The sequence below is a fragment of the Rutidosis leptorrhynchoides genome, chromosome 5 (assembly GCF_046630445.1).
Source record: "Rutidosis leptorrhynchoides isolate AG116_Rl617_1_P2 chromosome 5, CSIRO_AGI_Rlap_v1, whole genome shotgun sequence".
Lineage (NCBI taxonomy): Eukaryota > Viridiplantae > Streptophyta > Magnoliopsida > Asterales > Asteraceae > Rutidosis > Rutidosis leptorrhynchoides.
Window position 1 is genome coordinate 62504912 of NC_092337.1, and position 24714 is coordinate 62529625.

Sequence of the window (24714 nt, forward strand, 5' to 3'; positions counted from 1 at the left end):
AAGTATAGAGGATGAGAGTGTTACCTTTTCAGTTGATAGAGCAATGCAACAACCACAATCTGCAGATGATACATGTTATTATATTCAAACTATAGATGCACATGCAGAATTATTAGAAGAATTTCCAGAATTACAAGGAACAGGAGAATGTTCTTTAGGAGAAGGTAATGAACCAATTGATGAAGCTGAAATGTTAGCTACACTTATAGCTAATGGATATGAACCAACAACAGAAGAAATTCAAATGCTAAAAGAAGAAGACAGATATCGATATAAATCATCGATAGAAGAACCTCCGAAATTAGAGTTAAAGCCACTTCCAAACCATTTGGAATACGCTTATTTACATGGTGAATCTGAATTACCTGTAATAATATCGTCTTCTCTTACTGAAAATGAGAAATCACAACTCATTTCTGTGCTGAAAGCTCATAAACCAGCCATTGCATGGAAGATTCATGATATTAAAGGAATAAGTCCTTCGTATTGCACACATAAAATCCTTATGGAAGAAGGTCATAAAACGTATGTGCAACGCCAACGAAGACTAAATCCTAATATGCAAGATGTAGTTAAGAAAGAGATTATTAAACTGCTAGATGCAGGTTTAATTTATCCAATCTCTGATAGTCCATGGGTAAGCCCAGTTCAATGCGTGCCTAAGAAGGGTGGCATGACTGTCATCACAAATGAGAAAAATGAGCTTATTCCTACTACGACTGTAACAGGATGGCGTGTATGTATTGATTATAGAAAATTAAATGACGCCACCAGAAAAGATCACTTTCCCTTACCTTTCATAGATCAAATGTTGGAAAGATTAGCCGGAAATAGTTACTATTGTTTTCTAGATGGATTTTCCGGATATTTTCAAATTCCAATAGCACCCGAAGATCAAGAGAAAACCACATTTACGTGCCCTTATGGTACTTTTGCTTACAAATGCATGCCATTTGGACTTTGCAACGCCCCTGCAACCTTTCAAAGGTGTATGATGGCGATTTTTCACGACATGATAGAAGAATGCATGGAAGTATTCATGGATGACTTTTCAGTCTTCGGTGATACATTTAAATCATGTCTAGTTAATCTGGAACGAATGCTAATTAGATGCGAAAAATCAAATCTAGTACTTAATTGGGAGAAATGCCATTTCATGGTTAAAGAAGGTATCGTTCTTGGACATAAAATTTCAAAAGAAGGAATTGAAGTGGATAGAGCTAAAGTAGATGTAATTGCTAAACTTCCACATCCCACAAATGTTAGAGGAGTTAGGAGTTTTCTAGGGCATGCCGTTTTTTACCGACGTTTCATAAAAGATTTTTCTAAAATTGCCACCCCTATGAATAAACTCCTAGAAAAGGATGCTCCATTCATCTTTTCAGATGAGTGTATCAAATCTTTTAATATTCTTAAAGAGAAACTCACTAATGCGCCGATCATGATAACACCAAATTGGAATCTACCATTTGAACTAATGTGCGATGCAAGTGATTTTGCAATGGGAGCCGTTTTAGGACAAAGGATTGAAAAACGATTTCAACCTATTTATTACGCTAGTAAGACATTACAAGGAGCACAGACGAATTACACAACTACTGAAAAAGAACTCCTTGCTATTGTCTTTGCTTTTGACAAATTTCGTTCATATCTCGTTCTATCCAAAACGATAGTCTATACCGACCATTCTGCTCTTAGATACCTATTTTCAAAACAAGATGCTAAACCAAGATTAATCCGTTGGATCTTACTCTTACAAGAGTTTGATATTGAAATCCGAGATAAAAGAGGAGCAGAAAATCTCGCCGCTGATCATCTTTCTCGTCTTGAAAATCCCGAATTAGAAGTTCTAAATGAATCGGCCATACAAGACAACTTTCCTGATGAATATCTATTGAAGATAGATTATAAAGAAATACCATGGTTTGCAGACTATGCAAACTACTTAGTTTGTGGATTCCTTGAAAAAGGATTATCGTACCAAAGACGAAAGAAATTATTCAGTGATATAAAACACTATTTCTGGGAAGATCCACACCTGTTTAAAAGTTGTCCCGATGGAATAATACGCCGATGTGTATTTGGAGATGAAGCTAGTAAAATTTTAAACCATTGTCACACAGGACCAACAGGAGGGCATTATGGGCCTCAACTAACAGCAATAAAAGTTTATGATGCTGGATTCTATTGGCCTACAATTTACAAAGACGCACACCTTCTTTGCAAATCCTGTGATGCATGTCAAAGGGCCGGAAAAATAAGTCAACGTGATGAAATGCCACAAAATGTCATCCAAGTATGTGAAGTATTTGACATTTGGGGTATTGACTTTATGGGTCCATTTCCAAAATCTCATAATAATCTATATATACTCGTAGCCATTGATTATGTATCTAAATGGGCGGAAGCACAAGCTCTCCCAACTAACGATGCACGAGTTGTAGTCAACTTTTTAAAACGTCTTTTTGCAAGGTTTGGAACACCGAAAGCTTTAATAAGTGATCGGGGTACTCATTTCTGTAATAATCAACTTGAGAAAGTTCTTAAAAGATATGGAGTAACTCATAAAATCTCCACCGCATATCATCCACAAACAAGTGGACAAGTTGAAAATACCAACCGAGCTTTAAAACGTATTCTAGAGAAAACCGTAGGATCAAATCCGAAGGAATGGTCCATTAAATTGGAGGATGCACTCTGGGCTTTTAGAATAGCCTACAAAACTCCAATTGGAACCACACCTTTTAGACTTGTTTATGGAAAAGCATGTCATCTTCCAGTAGAAATTGAACACAAAGCATTTTGGGCTTTGAAAACATGTAATCTTGATTTACATGAAGCTGGACGTCTACGATTAAGTCAACTAAACGAATTAGAAGAATTAAGACATGAAGCATACGAAAATTCGTTAATCTATAAAGAAAGAACGAAGAAATGGCATGATAAAAGAATCAGAAGTTCAAAAGAATTTAAAGAAGGAGACAGAGTTCTTCTTTTCAATTCACGATTCAAGCTATTTCCTGGAAAATTGAAATCAAGATGGTCTGGACCATTCATAGTCAAAAGAGTTTTCCCATACGGAACGATAGAATTAATAAATTCAAATGGGATGGAATTTAAAGTTAATGGTCACAGAGTTAAACATTACATACATGGTCCGATGGAAGTCGACAACGAAGTTAATCATAATTTCGACACCACAGCTAACTAAGTGTGGGGAGAATCAAGTCTTTAAAGGATAATATGTATTTCTGTTAGAGTTAGATTGTCTGTTTTCGTGTAAATCTCGAAAATGGAACCCGAATGGTCTTTCCCTAGCAGACCCTAAAGAACTAGTCTTCTCCCCCCATTCTGAATTTTTATTTTTTTTAGGTTTTTACAAAATGAAGACTGCCTGTGAGCTAAACCATGGTCTAATGCTACACGCTTTGATCACTAAACGTAATAATGACATACTACCGAGTGAAATAGTATCAGTAATCAGAGAAAGAATGGACGGAGTTAGAAAAGAATCCAGATGCGAAGATAATAAGTTACAATTTGGTAAAGGAAAATCAAAATCCGCAGCGAAAAGAAGAGCACGACACCTAGAACGATGTCACAAATGCGGAAAATGGTCACATGGAGGTAAATGTTCAAATAATCAAACCTATTCAAATACCGAATTTGTTACTTTATGCAGAGACGGACCGTTCATATGTTTAGAAGAAAAGACACTGAATGCTCGAGGTTACGCCTATGTAGCCATGGAAAACCAATTAAACCGACTATCTTATGAATGGGATAGATCATATAACTAAGAAATCTATTTCACAGGTATGTCTGTACAGTTTTTATTTTTATTTTTATTTTTAACCTTTTGATAATAAACGCTAATTTGTTCGCTAAAAAGTATTAAATTGGTATTGAATAAAATTAGGTTTGGCGACCGAAATTATTGATATCATTCAAAAATTTATTACATCACTGCGAAATTTAACGTTTATTCTTAAGGTATAAATATCTTTAATCAATCAACCCAAAATATTTCAAAAATTCGTCATGAGTTAAATTAGGTCTTGGAACCGAAATTACTTTACCGAAAAGAGGGGCGCATATTTTTGATAATATTTGATTGATTAAAGTGGGATAAAAAGCCAAAAAGATTTTAATTTTATTTTTACCATGTTTTTAAAATTAATATTTAAATCTTAAATTAATATTATAAACTTTGTAAAAAAATATATATATTTAAAATTGTAAATATTTGAAAAAATTAATATAAGTTTGGTATGAATTTATAAATTTTTAAATTAAGTTTGGTGTGAATTTTTAATATTAATTTTGAATTTTATATTTAAGTTGTGTGAATTTAAAAACAAAAATTTACTTTATCTCATTAAGTTAAAAATATGATTTTTAAAATTCGTCGTAAGTTGAAGACTAGGTCTTTGAACCGAAATTGCTTTACCCAAGGGAGGGACGAGAACTTTTATTATCATTATTTTTAATCTCATTGAATTAAAGTATGCCAAAAACATTAAAAAACCCCAAAAATCTTAGCTTTTAAAACAATCGCTACAAAAAGACAAATTTTAAAATTTTGTCGAGGGACGGACTAGGACATCGATCCGAAACTACCTCGTCCTAAATAACAAGGGAAACAAAATTTTAAAATTAATTACTTAATTGTTTTAATAAGTTAATGATTAAAAAAAAAAAAAATACCAAACTCCGCGACTCGCGGAGTTTGGAGGTTTAATCCCCGCGAGTCGCGGGAGGACCAATTTACAGAAAAAAAATATAACGCAAGAACTGATCAGTCCAACCCCCAACTCAAAAATAACAGCGAAAAACACTCCGAAAATACACCCAAAAACACCCCCAAAATCACAATTTTTAACCGTTAATCACCAAATTTTTTGCTAAAATCATGTTGAGAAGGATGCTATCTAAGAATTACTCAAGAAAAACGTTAAATTTCTACACCTAAACACCATTTAATCCGAAATTTGGTGTTCTTGAGCAATTTTTTCCCCAATTTGATTTTGATGCTTTTTAGTGTAATTAGGCTTAAATTGTTTATGTATTATGCTTGTATAACCTAGATTGATGCTATTTAACATGATTAGAAGCCTTAAACTTCAAATTTTGAATAATCTAGGGTTTGTGTTCTTGAGCAAATTTGGGGCTTTTTGATATAAACAGGTTATGGCCGATTTTTGTCATGAATTGTTGCTAAATTGAGTAGTGTAACATGTCTAGGTAGTTAAATGATCCAAACTTTGAGCCTAAACATGATTTTGAGAATTAAAGTGGACTTTTTCAAGTCTAAAATTCATGAACTTGTGATAATGCTAAAAACGAACATATATTTCATAGCATTATTCCTCAAGAAAGACAAGCTTTTAGTTGCAATTGTTCTATTTACAAGTGATATTCGTTTAAATAATAAAAGGTGAAGACAAAAGACAGATTCGACGAATTGAAGACGCAAACGACCAAAAAGCTCAAAAGTACAAAAGACAATCAAAAAGGTTCCAATTATTGATAAGAAACGTCTCGAAATTACAAGAGTACAAGATTCAAAACGCAAAGTACAAAATATAAAATTGTACGCAAGGACGTTCGAAAATCCGGAACCGGGACCAGAGTCAACTCTTAACGCTCGACGCAACGGACTAAAAATTACAAGTTAACTATGTATATAAATATAATATAATATATAATTAATTATATTAATTATATATATTATATATATTATAAAACCGTCGGCAGAGAAAGACTCCAAGGGTGTGAGCTGTAAATTCATTCTCCGCGACTCGCGGAGTTTGAAGAGGATTTTGCCGCGAGTCGCGGAGCCCCAAAAATCGAAAATCCCTATAAAGCCAACCGAATTCTGATCACAATTCATAATCTATTTCTCTCTTCTCTCATATATACGTAAAATATATATATATATAATTTATATTTTAATTTTAATTTTAATTATAATTCTAATAATAAGGGTATGTTAGCGAATGTTGTAAGGGTGTAAGTCAAAATTCTGTCCGTGTAACGCTACGCTATTTTTAATCATTGTAAGTTATGTTCAACCTTTTTATATTAATGTCTCGTAGCTAAGTTATTATTATGCTTATTTAAAACGAAGTAATCATGATGTTGGGCTAATTACTAAAATTGGGTAATTGGGCTTTGTACCATAATTGGGGTTTGGACAAAAGAACGACACTTGTGGAAATTAGACTATGGGCTATTAATGGGCTTTATATTTGTTTAACTAAATGATAGTTTGTTAATGTTAATATAAAGATTTACAATTGGGCGTCCCTATAAATTACCATATACACTCGATCGGACACGATGGGCGGGGTATTTATATGTACGAATAATCGTTCATTTAACCGGACACGGGAATGGATTAATAGCCACTAGAATAATTAAAACAGGGGTGAAATTACATTCAAGGGTAATTGGTGTAATTGTTAACAAAGTAGTAAAACCTTGGTTTACACGCAGTCGATAACCTGGTGTATTCATTAAACAAAGTATTAAAACCTTGTTACAATTCGAATCCCCAATTAGTTGGAATATTTAACTTCGGGTATAATAATAATTTGACGAGGACACTCGCACTTTATATTTATGACTGATGGACTGTTATGGACAAAAACCAGACGGACAGATTAAATAATCCAGGACAAAGGACAATTAACCCATGGGCATAAAACTAAAATCAACACGTCAAACATCATGATTACGGAAGTTTAAATAAGCATAATTCTTTTATTTCATATTTAATTTCCTTTATTTTATATTTAATTGCACTTCTAATTATCGCACTTTTATTTATTGTTATTTAATCGCAATTTTAATTATCGTACTTTTTAATTATCGCAATTTTATTTTATCGCACTTTTATTATTCGCAATTTCATTATCATTATTTACTTTACGCTTTAATTTAAGTCTTGTATTTATTTTATATTTTACATTAGGTTTTAACTGCGACTAAAGTTTTAAAATCGACAAACCGGTCATTAAACGGTAAAAACCCCCTTTATAATAATAATATTACTTATATATATGTTTGTATTTTTATAAAAGTAAACTAATATAGCGTTGAGCTTTGTTTAAAGATTTCCCTGTGGAACGAACCGGACTTACTAAAAACTACACTACTTTACGATTAGGTACACTGCCTATAAGTGTTGTAGCAAGGTTTAAGTATATCCATTCTATAAATAAATAAATATCTTGTGTAAAATTGTATCGTATTTAATAGTTTTTCCTTGTAAAATATAAACTATTTCGTATACCCCTCTGCTTTGACATCAAGTATTTTTGGCGCCGCTGCCGGGGAAATCTCTTAAACGCCGGAAGCGCAACGCTAATATAAAAAAAAAAAAGATTTTTAGTTAACTTTTATTAAAATTCGTTTTTATAAAAATACGTTTTAATTATTCAAAAATATAAAAAGAAAAACAAAAATATAAGTATTTTTAAGATTTTGTTAAATATTTAAGTTTTATAAGTTTCTTTATTTTTATTTTAGTTTATAAAAATATAAGTTTTATTAACTATCTTTTATTTATAGAAAAAAAATTAAAAACAGAAAATAAAAAAAATAAATAAAGAAAAAAACGCGTCGAATTTAAAGCTGTCATCTGAATTCTGGATCCCCGCGACTCGTGGGGTTTTCTTCATTAATTACCGCGACTCGCGGAGGGTACCTGACACACGAACAGAAGCCCTAATTCAGCATTTATTACGGTAATTATTAATTAATTATTATTAAACCCTAATTATTATTATTATTATAATTAATTTTACTTTAACTTTTACTTTTTATTTAATTTATGTATTTAGTATTAATAAGTTTAATTAAATTGTAAAATTAGTAGTTTTATTAAAAAAATAATATAAAAATAATATTTTTATAAAAATTGTACTTTTTACAACTTTTTGTATATTTTTATATTTTGTCCCTTTTTAATCATTGTAACGTAATATTTGTATTTTTAGCTCATATTTAATTTTAAACTTAGTTTTTGCTATAGTTATTTTTACTCCTAGATTTTTAGGCTTTGCCGTAGAATTCCTTAAGTGCTTTTTCTTTAGACTAAGATTTAGGTGCTTTAGAATTTTGCGACGCCTTTTTAAGTTTTAGTTTCTTTTTAAGTTATTTCCATTTGGTATTCAGTTTTTCCTGTAAGCTTTAATATTTTTAGACCTTTTACTATGTATCAATTATCATTCCAATTAGTAATTTCAATTTGCGATTATAATTTTAAGTTAGTTGTAGTAATAAGGTTAGGTTAGTTAAGTATTTTTTAAGTTTTGATAAGTTTCTTTTATTTTTTTTCCGTCACCTTTTATTTTTCAACAATTTTTTTCTTTTTCGACCTTTTTCGACGAACTCTTTTTCTTTCTTATTTCTCGCTATTCTAGTTTTTAGGACTTAGAATTTTTTTTTACTTCTTATCTAAATTTCTTAAAATTACGAAAATTTATTTTAAGTGGTTAAATTGATAGACATCAAAATTTTCTGGTTCGTAGTAATAGTTGGATTTGTACGTGGACCGGGTTATTGGAGCCAAACAGTCCTCAATTATATTGAGACCAAACGAATCCTGCCCCTCTGCTGCATCTTTTGGCTATTCGAAACGTGGGCAAAATCAGAAAAGTCTATTGATTGGATAACTTATTATAATTTTTCTTTCCTTTTTAAAACTAATAGGATATTCAGTGAATGCACCGAGCAAGACGTTCACCACCTTTTGTACGTTCACCACCTGTAACTAGATCAAGACATTTAGCAAATATAACCGCCGTTGATTTTTCTTTAGAATCGTCATCCAGTCGACCAAGTACTTCAGTTCAAATTTCCGATAATCCATTTTTTGAACCCGACCTCACAATTGAGAATCCGGAGAATATTCAGGAACGGTTCGTAGATCCTGAACCATTAAACTTTCCTCCGGAGCCACCAATCATTCAAACAGAGATTGTTGAGGAACGAACCATTAAATCAGAATCATCTAGTGATACCGATTCAACAAATTCAATTATGGAGAATCTGGAACCTTTAAGTATGGAAGACCGAATGAGAGCTAAACGCACTGGCCAAGGTCACGCAATTACTCATCCAGACATTAATGCGCCAGATTATGAAATCAAAGGACAAATTCTACACATGGTGACTAATCAATGCCAATTTAGTGGTGCGCCGAAGGAAGATCCAAATGAACATCTACGTACCTTTAATAGGATCTGCACACTATTTAAAATCCGAGAAGTGGAGGATGAACAGATATATCTCATGTTATTTCCCTGGACTTTAAAGGGAGAAGCCAAAGATTGGTTGGAATCGTTACCTGAAGGGGCGATTGATACATGGGATGTTTTAGTTGACAAATTTCTTAAACAATTCTTTCCTGCATCTAAAGCCGTAAGACTTCAAGCAGAAATTGTTACGTTCACACAGAAACCAAATGAAACTCTATATGAGGCGTGGACAAGATATGGAAAGTTGTTAAGAGGATGTCCGCAACATGGTTTAGACACCTGTCAAATAGTACAAATATTCTACCAAGGATGCGACATCACTACAAGGAAAGACATAGATATAGCAGCTGGTGGTTCTATTATGAAGAAAACCGAAACTGATGCTTACAAAATTATTGATAATACTGCTTCCCACTCACATGAGTGGCACCAAGAAAAAGACATCATTAGATCATCTAAAGCAGCTAGAGCCGATTCTAGTCATGACTTAGATTCCATTTCCGCAAAGATAGATGCTGTGGAGAGACGAATGGAAAAGATGACTAAGGATATTCACTCAATACGAATTAGTTGTGAGCAGTGTGGAGGACCACATTTGACAAAAGATTGTCTCAGTATTGAATTAATAATGGAACAAAGAGAGAATATTTCATACATAAACCAAAGGCCTGGAAATAATTATCAACCGCCAAGACCGATTTACAATCAAAACCAGAATTATAACCGAAATATTCTATACAACAACCAACAAGGTCCTAGCAATCAACAAGTATCCAATAATACTTACAATCAGCAAAGACCTAATTTTCAAAACAAACCACCACAACAAACCGATGATAAAAAGCCGAATTTAGAAGATATGATGACGAAGCTAGTTGAAACTCAAACGCAGTTTTTCACATCTCAAGAACAAACTAATGAACAAAATGCTCAAGCATTTAGAAATCAACAAGCTTCTATTCAAAATCTGGAACAAGAAGTGAGTAACCTAGCAAGGTTAATAGGTGAAAGAAAACCGGGAAGTCTACCTAGTGATACAAATGCTAACCCCAGGAATGAAACAGCTAAAGCCATTACCACAAGAAGTGGTACAACACTTAAACCACCTGAAATACCTGTAGCTTCTGATGAAACTATTCCTACTCCACAAGAACCACAACCTGATCAAGATAAGGAAAAAGAACCGGTAGTTGAAAAGGTTAATGAAGATAACACAGTTAAGGATAAACCTTATGTTAAACCATACCAACCACCACTTCCTTACCCGAGTAAAATGAAGAAAGAAAAACTTGAAGCCGAGCAATCCAAATTTTTGGATATGTTTAAACAGATAAATGTAAATCTTCCTTTCATTGATGTGATTTCAGGAATGCCTAGATATGCTAAATTCTTGAAAGATCTAATCTCAAATAGAAAGAAAATGGAAGAACTCTCGGCTGTTACTATGAATGCTAATTGTTCAGCAGTGCTGTTGAATAAAATACCAGAAAAACTATCTGATCCAGGAAGTTTCACAATTCCATGTTTTCTGGGTAGTCTTAGTTCAATAGAAGCATTGGCAGACTTAGGTGCTAGTATAAATCTAATGCCGTATTCACTATACGCTAAACTAGACCTTGGAGAATTAAAACTAACCAGAATAAGCATACAACTAGCCGATAGATCAATAAAATATCCTAGAGGGATAATGGAGAACATCCTAGTTAAAGTTGGTACTTTAGTATTTCCAGTAGATTTTGTTGTTCTGGACATGGAAGAAGATTCTCAAGTTCCTCTCATATTAGGAAGACCATTCTTAAACACGGCTAAAGCAATGATAGACGTGTTCGGTAAGAAACTGACCCTAAGTATAGAGGATGAGAGTGTTACCTTTTCAGTTGATAGAGCAATGCAACAACCACAATCTGCAGATGATACATGTTATTATATTCAAACTATAGATGCACATGCAGAATTATTAGAAGAATTTCCAGAATTACAAGGAACAGGAGAATGTTCTTTAGGAGAAGGTAATGAACCAATTGATGAAGCTGAAATGTTAGCTACACTTATAGCTAATGGATATGAACCAACAACAGAAGAAATTCAAATGCTAAAAGAAGAAGACAGATATCGATATAAATCATCGATAGAAGAACCTCCGAAATTAGAGTTAAAACCACTTCCAAACCATTTGGAATACGCTTATTTACATGGTGAATCTGAATTACCTGTAATAATATCGTCTTCTCTTACTGAAAATGAGAAATCACAACTCATTTCTGTGTTGAAAGCTCATAAACCAGCCATTGCATGGAAGATTCATGATATTAAAGGAATAAGTCCTTCGTATTGCACACATAAAATCCTTATGGAAGAAGGTCATAAAACGTATGTGCAACGCCAACGAAGACTAAATCCTAATATGCAAGATGTAGTTAAGAAAGAGATTATTAAAATGCTAGATGCAGGTTTGATATATCCAATTTCTGATAGTCCATGGGTAAGCCCAGTTCAATGCGTACCTAAGAAGGGTGGCATGACTGTCATCACAAATGAGAAAAATGAGCTTATTCCTACTAGGACTGTAACAGGATGGCGTGTATGTATTGATTATAGAAAATTAAATGACGCCACCAGAAAAGATCACTTTCCCTTACCTTTCATAGATCAAATGTTGGAAAGATTAGCCGGAAATAGTTACTATTGTTTTCTAGATGGATTTTCCGGATATTTTCAAATTCCAATAGCACCCGAAGATCAAGAGAAAACCACATTCACGTGCCCTTATGGTACTTTTGCTTACAAACGCATGCCATTTGGACTTTGTAACGCCCCTGCAACCTTTCAAAGGTGTATGATGGCGATTTTTCACGACATGATAGAAGAATGCATGGAAGTATTCATGGATGACTTTTCAGTCTTCGGTGATACATTTAAATCATGTCTAGTTAATCTGGAACGAATGCTAATTAGATGCGAAAAATCAAATCTAGTACTTAATTGGGAGAAATGCCATTTCATGGTTAAAGAAGGCATCGTTCTTGGACATAAAATTTCAAAAGAAGGAATTGAAGTGGATAGAGCTAAAGTAGATGTAATTGCTAAACTTCCACATCCCACCAATGTTAGAGGAGTTAGGAGTTTTCTAGGGCATGCCGGTTTTTACCGACGTTTCATAAAAGATTTTTCAAAAATTGCCACTCCTATGAATAAACTCCTAGAAAAGGATGCGCCATTCATCTTTTCAGATGAGTGTATCAAATCTTTTAATATTCTTAAAGAGAAACTCACTAATGCACCGATCATGATAACACCAAATTGGAATCTACCATTTGAACTAATGTGCGATGCAAGTGATTTTGCAATGGGAGCCGTTTTAGGACAAAGGATTGAAAAACGATTTCAACCTATATATTATGCTAGTAAGACATTACAAGGAGCACAAATGAACTATACAACTACTGAAAAAGAACTCCTTGCTATTGTCTTTGCTTTTGACAAATTTCGATCATATCTCGTTCTAGCAAAAACGGTGGTCTATACCGACCATTCTGCTCTTAGATACCTATTTTCAAAACAAGATGCTAAACCAAGATTAATCCGTTGGATCTTACTCTTACAAGAGTTTGATATTGAAATCCGAGATAAAAGAGGAGCAGAAAATCTCGCCGCTGATCATCTTTCTCGTCTTGAAAATCCCGAATTAGAAGTTCTAAATGAATCGGCCATACAAGACAACTTTCCTGATGAATATCTATTGAAGATAGATTATAAAGAAATTCCATGGTTTGCAGACTATGCAAACTACTTAGTTTGTGGATTCCTTGAAAAAGGATTATCGTACCAAAGACGAAAGAAATTCTTCGGTGATATAAAACACTATTTCTGGGAAGATCCACATCTGTTTAAAAGTTGTCCCGATGGAATAATACGCCGATGTGTATTTGGAGATGAAGCTAGTAAAATTTTAAACCATTGTCACACAGGACCAACAGGAGGGCATTATGGGCCTCAACTAACAGCAAGAAAAGTTTATGAAGCTGGATTCTATTGGCCTACAATTTACAAAGACGCACACCTTCTTTGCAAATCCTTTGATGCATGTCAAAGGGCCGGAAAAATAAGTCAACGTGATGAAATGCCACAAAATGTCATCCAAGTATGTGAAGTATTTGACATTTGGGATATTGACTTTATGGGTCCATTTCCAAAATCTAATAATAATCTATATATACTCGTAGCCATTGATTATGTATCTAAATGGGCGGAAGCACAAGCTCTCCCAACTAACGATGCACGAGTTGTAGTCAACTTTTTAAAACGTCTTTTTGCAAGGTTTGGAACACCGAAAGCTTTAATAAGTGATCGGGGAACTCATTTTTGTAATAATCAACTTGAGAAAGTTCTCAAACGTTATGGAGTAACTCATAAAATCTCAACCGCATATCATCCACAAACAAGTGGACAAGTTGAAAATACCAACCGAGCTTTAAAACGTATTCTAGAGAAAACCGTAGGATCAAATCCGAAGGAATGGTCCATTAAATTGGAGGATGCACTCTGGGCTTTTAGAACAGCCTACAAAACTCCAATTGGAACCACACCTTTTAGACTTGTTTATGGAAAAGCATGTCATCTTCCAGTAGAAATTGAACACAAAGCATTTTGGGCTTTGAAGACATGTAATCTTGATTTACATGAAGCCGGACGTCTACGATTAAGTCAACTAAACGAATTAGAAGAATTAAGACATGAAGCATACGAAAATTCGTTAATCTATAAAGAAAGAACGAATAAATGGCATGATAAAAGAATCAGAAGTTCAAAAGAATTTAAAGAAGGAGACAGAGTTCTTCTTTTCAATTCACGATTCAAGCTATTTCCTGGAAAATTGAAATCAAGATGGTCTGGACCATTTATAGTCAAAAGAGTTTTCCCATATGGAACGATAGAATTAATAAATTCAAATGGGATGGAATTTAAAGTTAATGGTCACAGAGTTAAACATTACATACATGGTCCGATGGAAGTCGACAACGAAGTTAATCACAATTTCGACACCACAGCTAACTAAGTGTGGGGAGAATCAAGTCTTTAAAGGATAATATGTATTTCTGTTAGAGTTAGATTGTCTGTTTTCGTGTAGTTCTCGAAAATGGAACCCGAATGGTCTTTCCCTAGCAGACCCTAAAGAACTAGTCTTCTCCCCCCATTCTGAATTTTTATTTTTTTTAGGTTTTTACGAAATGAAGACTGCCTGTGAACTAAACCATGGTCTAATGCTACACGCTTTGATCACTAAACGTAATAATGACATACTCCCGAGTGAAATAGTATCAGTAATCAGAGAAAGAATGGACGGAGTTAGAAAAGAATCCAGATGCAAAGATAATAAGTTACAATTTGGTAAAGGAAAATCAAAATCCGCAGCGAAAAGAAGAGCACGACACCTAGAAAGATGTCACAAATGCGGAAAATGGTCACATGGAGGTAAATGTTCAAATAATCAAACCTATTCAAATACCGAATTTGTTACTTTATGCAGAGACGGACCGTTCATATGTTTAGAAGAAAAGACACTGAATGCTCGAGGTTACGCCTATGTAGCCATGGAAAACCAATTAAACCGACTATCTTATGAATGGGATAGATCATATAACTAAGAAATCTATTTCACAGGTATGTCTGTACAGTTTTTATTTTTATTTTTATTTTTAACCTTTTGATAATAAACGCTAATTTGTTCGCTAAAAAGTATTAAATTGGTATTGAATAAAATTAGGTTTGGCGACCGAAATTATTGATATCATTCAAAAATTTATTACATCACTGCGAAATTTAACGTTTATTCTTAAGGTATAAATATCTTTAATCAATCAACCCAAAATATTTCAAAAATTCGTCATGAGTTAAATTAGGTCTTGGAACCGAAATTACTTTACCGAAAAGAGGGGCGCATATTTTTGATAATATTTGATTGATTAAAGTGGGATAAAAAGACAAAAAGATTTTTAATTTTATTTTTACCATGTTTTTAAAATTAATATTTAAATCTTAAATTAATATTGTAAACTTTATAAAAACAATATATTTAAAATTGTAAATATTTGAAAAATTAATATAAGTTTGATATGAATTTTTGAATTTTTAAATTAAGTTTGGTGTGAACTTTTAATTTTTAAAATATAAATTCTTAATTTTATGCATTTTAAATTTTAAGTTTGGTGTGAATTTTTAATAATAATTTTGAATTTTATATTTAAGTTGTGTGAATTTAAAAACAAAAATTTACTTTATCTCATTAAGTTAAGAATATGATTTTTAAAATTCGTCGTAAGTTGAAGACTAGGTCTTTGAACCGAAATTGCTTTACCCAAGGGAGGGACGAGAACTTTTATTATCATTATTTTTAATCTTATTGATTTAAAGTATGCCAAAAACATTAAAAAACCCAAAAATCTTAGCTTTTAAAACAATCGCTACAAAAAGAAAAATTTTAAAATTTTGTCGAGAGACGGACTAGGACATCGATCCGAAACGACCTCGTCCTAAATAATAAGGGAAACAAAATTTTAAAATTAATTTCTTAATTGTTTTCAAAAGTTAATGATTATAAAAAAAAAAAAAAACAAACAAACTCCACGAGTCGCGGAGTTTGAAGTACATTTCGCCGCGACTCGCGGAGGAGTCGGATTACAGAAAAAAAAAATAAGAGCTGCAACAGCTCAGTTTCACACTCCACAAACTCAAAAAAAAAACTGCTGCGAAAATAGCTCCGAAAAACCACCCAAAAACACCCCAAAAATCACAATTTTTAACCGTTAATCACCAAATCTTTTGCTAAAATCATGTTGAGAAGGATGCTATCTAAGAATTACTCAAGAAAAACGGTAAATTTCTACACCTAAACACCATTTAATCCGAAATTTGGTGTTCTTGAGCAAATTTTTCCCCAATTTGATTTTGATGCTTTTTAGTGTAATTAAGCTTAAATTGTTTATGTATTATGCTTGTATAACCTAGATTGATGCTGTTTAACATGATTAGAAGCCTTAAACTTCAAATTTTGAGTAATCTAGGGTTTGTGTTCTTGAGCAATTTGGGGCTTTTTGATATAAACAGGTTATGGCCGATTTTTGTCATGAATTGTTGCTAAATTGAGTAGTGTAACATGTCTAGGTAGTTAAATGATCCAAACTTTGAGCCTAAACATGATTTTGAGAATTAAAGTGGACTTTTTCAAGTCTAAAATTCATGAACTTGATTTTTGAAAGATAATGCCATTTGAGACTTGTTTAATTGCTAGTAATGATTATTTTGACATGTTATTTGAGTTGAATGCTTATGAACTTGGCGAACATTTTCGTATATGCTTATTTGAAAAAGTGTAGATTTGATGAAAATATGAAAATGAGCTTAAGTTTGATATAAATTGATAATGTCATTGTAATTATTTTGATTGATGATTTTGCTGACACTAATGCATATTTGGATGCACAAAAATTGTGTTTGATGTGTTTTGCAGAATGAAAGGGGTGAATCTTCATCCCAAGCCCGCAATGCTCCTGCTGAGAATTTGGAACAACAGGAGGTGGATAACTACTACAAGCAGGATATACCTCATCCAGTCATGACCTTTTCTGATATGCACTTGGAAGAGTTGCACCCGAACCTGAGATTTGACAGACTTTGGATAGATTATCCAAAATATCAACGGGGTTTGCATACTCTTCATTCCAAGGTTGTTGAGGTACCGAGGGTCATAGAATGGGGACCCTTAGAAGCTGTAGAATTGGCCGGGCCAATTAGGGAATTACTTGTACAGAGGTATGGTAATTCTTCTTTTAATGACTGGGTACATTTATTCACCATACGTAGACCTGTATATAAAGTATGGTGTGAAGAATTGTTATGTAGTATAGAGTTGAATGATCGGGTAGCTAGTTTAACCGATCGTTCTTTTATTAGATTTTTGTTAGGCGGTTCGATGCGCCACATGTCTTTACTGGACATGGCTCAGGCTTTACGTATATATACGCCTGAGGAGTTAGCGTCTGCCGATTGTAGAGGATTGATACTAAACGGTAGAAAGATAGATGAGAATTTTGATACACACGGTGTGTGGAGTCAAATGACAAGCCATCACCGTTTCAAAGGGGGAAATTACTCTTATTTGGATATAGATAGAGCCGAATTAAGAGTGATACATAGGTTTTTAGCTAATTCGATTACACAAAGGGGTAAGAACAAAGAAAAAGTAAATGAACAGGATTTGTTTTACCATATGTGTATTCGAGACCCACAAAGCGCTGTAAGTATACCATATTGTGTGGGTTATTATTTATCAGCTATGGTTCGGGGGATGCGACCACATAGCATAATAGGAGGTGGTATTTTTATTACTTTGATTGGTGAATATCTCGGTGTGGATATAAGTCGGGGGGGGGGATTATTACTAGAAGAGCCGGAACCCCGCGATACTATAGGTTTAAATGTATACCATGGTGCGAAAGTTTTGAAGAGGCGAAATAACGCCGCAGTACGATACCATGGTAGACATCCACAGGTGGAGAGAAACCAGCAGCAAGGTAATGTAGGAGGGGGGAATGAGATGCAAGAAATGCATAGGTTTATAGCTTCTCAGGAATACGAAAATGCTAGACAGAGAGCATTTGAAGATTGGCAAGTTCATCAGAACCAAATCATAGCTCATTGCCAACATATAGGTAGAAACTATATTCCTACACCGAAACCCATCTTCCCTCCTTGGTCTATAGAGATGCAGCCACCATATCCTACGTATGACCCTGCCGAAGCATTCTATAGCACTTATGGTTATGCCTGGAACCCCTATTGGTACCAATATCATCCTTAGTTTACTTATTATTTTTTTTATTTTGTAATTTGTAATTATTGATACGTTTAATACTTTTGTTAATATTGTAATCATTTTTATAATTATCTAACTTTTATTCTTAGATTTTAATAATTTTTGAATGTGGGGTAATATACCAAACTTCAAAAATATGTATATATGTTTGCAGTTTATCTTATGTACACAACAGGGTAAAACAACGCATTTTCAAAGACTGGCATTAAGTTCAGCAAAAGCAACTAATTTTGACGACAAGATGCAAAATATATGTGAAATAACAACAAGACGGAATGAACAAATGATGTGCACCATTTATCATTCAGCAAACAAACGCCAATATATTTGGAAACTTTGGTAAAATTTAATCATTTTCACACTAATCACCCTCAATAATTTAAATTGTTACTGATTTCTTGCAAATGAGGGCATTGCAAGATCTTAAGTGTGGGAAGGGGTTAAATTCTTTCGGATTTTAAAATTTTTTTACTTTATACACTTGGTTACCATTAAAAATACTAGTAAAGCAGTAGTTGTATTAGAATCTAGTGCTCTCTGATAAAAAAAGAACAGCCCTAGTCTTATATACTGACGACCCAATTCTAGTAAAATTTTTCAAAATTTTCAATTAAATGAATTCAAAATCATGTTTATACATACTTATGAACGATAAAACTAGGTTTTAACACCGAAATTATTGTTACCTCGGAAAGGACATAAATTAAGAAACAAACTAAAATGTTAAAATTCATTTAAAATGGAATAGAGGACGATAAAAAAGAAAATAAAAGCCAAGTGTGGGAAAATTTACCAAGTTATCTTAACCATATGTCACATATATCTGTAACAAATAACTGAAAATACTTTTGCTTTGGACTAAACTAAACTGTTTTACCCAATGAAAGAAAAGAAGAGATGGATCTACACGATGAATCAATTCCATCATTAAAAGGAAGTAAAGTCTTCCGAAAAAGACACGCGCTTCTTGATTTAGGTCATGAAGTTGTCGTCCAGACCAGCTGTAGGTTGACGAAAAATCTAGAAAAGTCATCACTAAAATCAGCAGGAAATCCACGGACCTCAGCATTAAACAGGGTCGCCATGTGGTCAGATTTATCCTAACCATGAGAAGGATTTATCTCGTACAATGGGGGGCACCGTGCAAATTAGCTGGATAAGACTAATGAATCAGATCCCCAGAAAGGATAATCTCCTTAAAGATTAAAAATCAGCTTTTAAGACTGATATCACTCAATCCTTGAGATTGACCTTAAAGATTGAGAATTACAAACTCATGGAATTCAATGATATCTAAACTCGAGCTTGAACGAGAAAATATTTTGATCAAAATTACAAACCGATTTGTTTTCTGAAAACCCTATTTTCAATACGTTCATTACCATTGAACGTAAAATCCTAGGAATTCACCTAGAATTCATTAGGTCACCTGAACTAAATCGGGTGTCAACCGTAAGAACGGTGGTTGCATAGTGGTCAAAGACAGGACCTTGTGCCAGACCGAAAAATTATAAGGGTGAGCTTTACTATTGCTCCTACCAAGGATAGTAATTGCGTCCGACACGTTATAGACCATAATTAAAAGCATGTCAGGGGACATTGCCTTAACAGTTGCTTGTTCAACGCTTTCCTTTACAACCGGACGGTAGTTTGTCGAAAGGTAATATACGGAACAAGTAAACTGGACGTGTTGCTTTCCTAATACAAGGTTAGCAAGTGGGTGACACAAAACAGCAAGTTTTGAGCTAAAATTTTCAATTCTGAACCCCACCAAACCCACAAAAATATTTTGCAAACACCGGTAAAGGGTTATCCCGGAAAACTTATCTAGGGTAAAAACTAGATTTAATTTTCAAAAGATCAAATGTTTTCATAAAGATCCAATTTCCTTAATGGATCTAAATTTTTATAGTCATGTGGGACTGTAAACCATATCGTTACTACCATTGTTTATACCGCCGTATAGAAATCACTGATGTACAAAGTGTGAAGAATAAAGAAGTGATTCTAGTATTTCAAGACAATATTGCTTGAGGACAAGCAACGCTCAAGTGTGGGAATATTTGATAATGCTAAAAACGAACATATATTTCATAGCATTATTCCTCAAGAAAGACAAGCTTTTAGTTGCAATTGTTCTATTTACAAGTGATATTCGTTTAAATAATAAAAGGTGAAGACAAAAGACAGATTCGACGAATTGAAGACGCAAACGACCAAAAAGCTCAAAAGTACAAAAGACAATCAAAAAGGTTCCAATTATTGATAAGAAACGTCTCGAAATTACAAGAGTACAAGATTCAAAACGCAAAGTACAAAATATAAAATTGTACGCAAGGACGTTCGAAAATCCGGAACCGGGACCAGAGTCAACTCTTAACGCTCGACGCAACGGACTAAAAATTACAAGTTAACTATGTATATAAATATAATATAATATATAATTAATTATATTAATTATATATATATATATTATATATATATTATAAAACCGTCGGCAGAGAAAGACTCCAAGGGTGTGAGCTGTAAATTCATTCTCCGCGACTCGCGGAGTTTGAAGAGGATTTTGCCGCGAGTCGCGGAGCCCCAAAAATCGAAAATCCCTATAAAGCCAACCGAATTCTGATCACAATTCATAATCTATTTCTCTCTTCTCTCATATATACGTAAAATATATATATATATAATTTATATTTTAATTTTAATTTTAATTATAATTCTAATAATAAGGGTATGTTAGCGAATGTTGTAAGGGTGTAAGTCGAAATTCTGTCCGTGTAACGCTACGCTATTTTTAATCATTGTAAGTTATGTTCAACCTTTTTATATTAATGTCTCGTAGCTAAGTTATTATTATGCTTATTTAAAACGAAGTAATCATGATGTTAGGCTAATTACTAAAATTGGGTAATTGGGCTTTGTACCATAATTGGGGTTTGGACAAAAGAACGACACTTGTGGAAATTAGACTATGGGCTATTAATGGGCTTTATATTTGTTTAACTAAATGATAGTTTGTTAATGTTAATATAAAGATTTACAATTGGGCGTCCCTATAAATTACCATATACACTCGATCGGACACGATGGGCGGGGTACTTATATGTACGAATAATCGTTCATTTAACCGGACACGGGAATGGATTAATAGCCACTAGAATAATTAAAACAGGGGTGAAATTACATTCAAGGGTAATTGGTGTAATTGTTAACAAAGTAGTAAAACCTTGGTTTACACGCAGTCGATAACCTGGTGTATTCATTAAACAAAGTATTAAAACCTTGTTACAATTCGAATCCCCAATTAGTTGGAATATTTAACTTCGGGTATAATAATAATTTGACGAGGACACTCGCACTTTATATTTATGACTGATGGACTGTTATGGACAAAAACCAGACGGACAGATTAAATAATCCAGGACAAAGGACAATTAACCCATGGGCATAAAACTAAAATCAACACGTCAAACATCATGATTACGGAAGTTTAAATAAGCATAATTCTTTTATTTCATATTTAATTTCCTTTATTTTATATTTAATTGCACTTCTAATTATCGCACTTTTATTTATTGTTATTTAATCGCAATTTTAATTATCGTACTTTTTAATTATCGCAATTTTATTTTATCGCACTTTTATTATTCGCAATTTCATTATCATTATTTACTTTACGCTTTAAATTAAGTCTTTTATTTATTTAATATTTTACATTAGGTTTTAACTGCGACTAAAGTTTTAAAATCGACAAACCGGTCATTAAACGGTAAAAACCCCCCTTTATAATAATAATATTACTTATATATATGTTTGTATTTTTATAAAAGTAAACTAATATAGCGTTACGCTTTGTTTAAAGATTTCCATGTGGAACGAACCGGACTTACTAAAAACTACACTACTGTACGATTAGGTACACTGCCTATAAGTGTTGTAGCAAGGTTTAAGTATATCCATTCTATAAATAAATAAATATCTTGTGTAAAATTGTATCGTATTTAATAGTTTTTCCTTGTAAAATATAAACTATTTCGTATACCCCTCTGCTTTGACATCAACTTGATTTTTGAAAGATAATGCCATTTGAGACTTGTTTAATTGCTAGTAATGATTATTTTAACATGTTATTTGAGTTAAATGCTTATGAACTTGGCAAACATTTTCGTATATGCTTATTTGAAAAAGTGTAGATTTGATGAAAATGTGAAAATGAGCTTAAGTTTGATATAAATTGATCATGTCATTGTGATTATTTTGATTGATGATTTTGCTGACACTAATGCATATTTGGATGCACAAAATTTGTGTTTGATGTGTTTTGCAGACTGAAAGGGGTGAATCTTCATCCCAAGCCCGCAATGCTCCTGCTGAGAATTTGGAACAACAGGAGGTGGATAACTACTACAAGCAGGATATACCTCATCCAGTCATGACCTTTTCCGATATGCAGTTGGAAGAGTTGCACCCGAACCTGAGATTTGACAGACTTTGGATAGATTATCCAAAATATCAACGGAGTTTGCATACTCTTCATTCTAAGGTTGTTGAGGTACCGAGGGTCATAGAATGGGGACCCTTAGAAGCTGTAGAATTGGCCGGGCCAATTAGGAAATTACTTGTACAGAGGTATGGTAATTCTTCTTTTAATGACTGGGTACATTTATTCACCATGCGTAGACCTGTATATAAAGTATGGTGTGAAGAATTGTTATGTAGTATAGAGTTGAATGATCGGGTAGCTAGTTTAACCGATCGTTCTTTTATTAGATTTTTGTTAGGCGGTTCGATGCGCCACATGTCTTTACTGGACATGGCTCAGGCTTTACGTATATATACGCCTGAGGAGTTAGCATATGCCGATTGTAGAGGATTGATACTAAACGGTAGAAAGATAGATGAAAATTTTGATACACACGGTGTGTGGAGTCAAATGACAAGCCATCACCGTTTCAAAGGGGGAAATTACTCTTATTTGGATATAGATAGAGCCGAATTAAGAGTGATACATAGGTTTTTAGCTAATTCGATTACACAAAGGGGTAAGAACAAGGAAAAAGTAAATGAACAGGATTTGTTTTACCATATGTGTATTCGAGACCCACAAAGCGCTGTAAGTATACCGTATTGTGTGGGTTATTATTTATCAGCTATGGTTCGGGGGATGCGACCGCATAGCATAATAGGAGGTGGTATTTTTATTACTTTGATTGGTGAATATCTCGGTGTGGATATAAGTCGGGGGGGATTATTAGTAGAAGAACCAGAACCCCGCGATACTATAGGTTTAAATGTATACCATGGTGCGAAAGTTTTGAAGAGGCGAAATAACGCCGCAGTACGATACCATGGTAGACATCCACAGGTGGAGAGAAACCAACAGCAAGGTAATGTAGGAGGGGGGAATGAGATGCAAGAAATGCAAAGGTTTATAGCTTCTCAGGAATACGAAAATGCTAGACAGAGAGCATTTGAAGATTGGCAAGTTCATCAGAACCAAATCATAGCTCATTGCCAACATATAGGTAGAAACTATATTCCTACACCGAAACCCATCTTCCCTCCCTGGTCTATAGAGATGCAGCCACCATATCCTACGTATAACCCTGCCGAAGCATTCTATAGCACCTATGGTTATGCCTGGAACCCCTATTGGTACCAGTATCATCCCTAGTATATTTATTTATTTTGTAATTTGTAATTATTGATATGTTTAATACTTTTGTTAATATTGTAATCATTTTTATAATTATCTAACTTTTATTCTTAGATTTTAATAATTTTTGAATGTGGGGTAATATACCAAACTTCAAAAATATGTATATATGTTTGCAGTTTATCTTATGTACACAACAGGGTAAAACAACGCATTTTCAAAGACTGGCATTAAGTTCAGCAAAAGCAACTAATTTTGACGACAAGATGCAAAATATATGTGAAATAACAACAAGACGGAATGAACAAATGATGTGCACCATTTATCATTCAGCAAACAAACGCCAATATATTTGGAAACTTTGGTAAAAATTTAATCATTTTCACACTAATCACCCTCAATAATTTAAATTGTTACTGATTTCTTGCAAATGAGGGCATTGCAAGATCTTAAGTGTGGGGAAGGGTTAAATTCTTTCGGATTTTAAAAATTTTTACTTTATACACTTGGTTACCATTAAAAATACTAGTAAAGCAGTAGTTGTATTAGAATCTAGTGCTCTCTGATAATAAAGAACAGCCCTGGTCTTATATACTGACTACCCAATTCTAGTAAAATTTTTCAAAATTTTCAATTAAATGAACTAAAAATCATGTTTATACATATTTATGAACGATAAAACTAGGTTTTAACACCGAAATTATTGTTACTTCAAAAAGGACATAAATTGAGAAACAAACCAAAATGTTAAAATTCATTTAAAATGGAATATAGGACGATAAAAAGGAAAATAAAAGCCAAGTGTGGGAAAATTTACAAAGTTATCTTAAACATATGTCACATATATCTGTAACAAATAACTGAAAATACTTCTGCTTTGGACTAAACTAAACTGTTTTACCCAATGAAAGAAAAGAAGA

General features: G+C 33.3%; 1 pseudogene; it reads left to right on the forward strand.

Moving 5' to 3' along the window:
- Window positions 1–24714, forward strand: part of LOC139848686 (serpin-ZX-like) — a 69296-nt pseudogene that overhangs the window by 9524 nt on the left and 35058 nt on the right.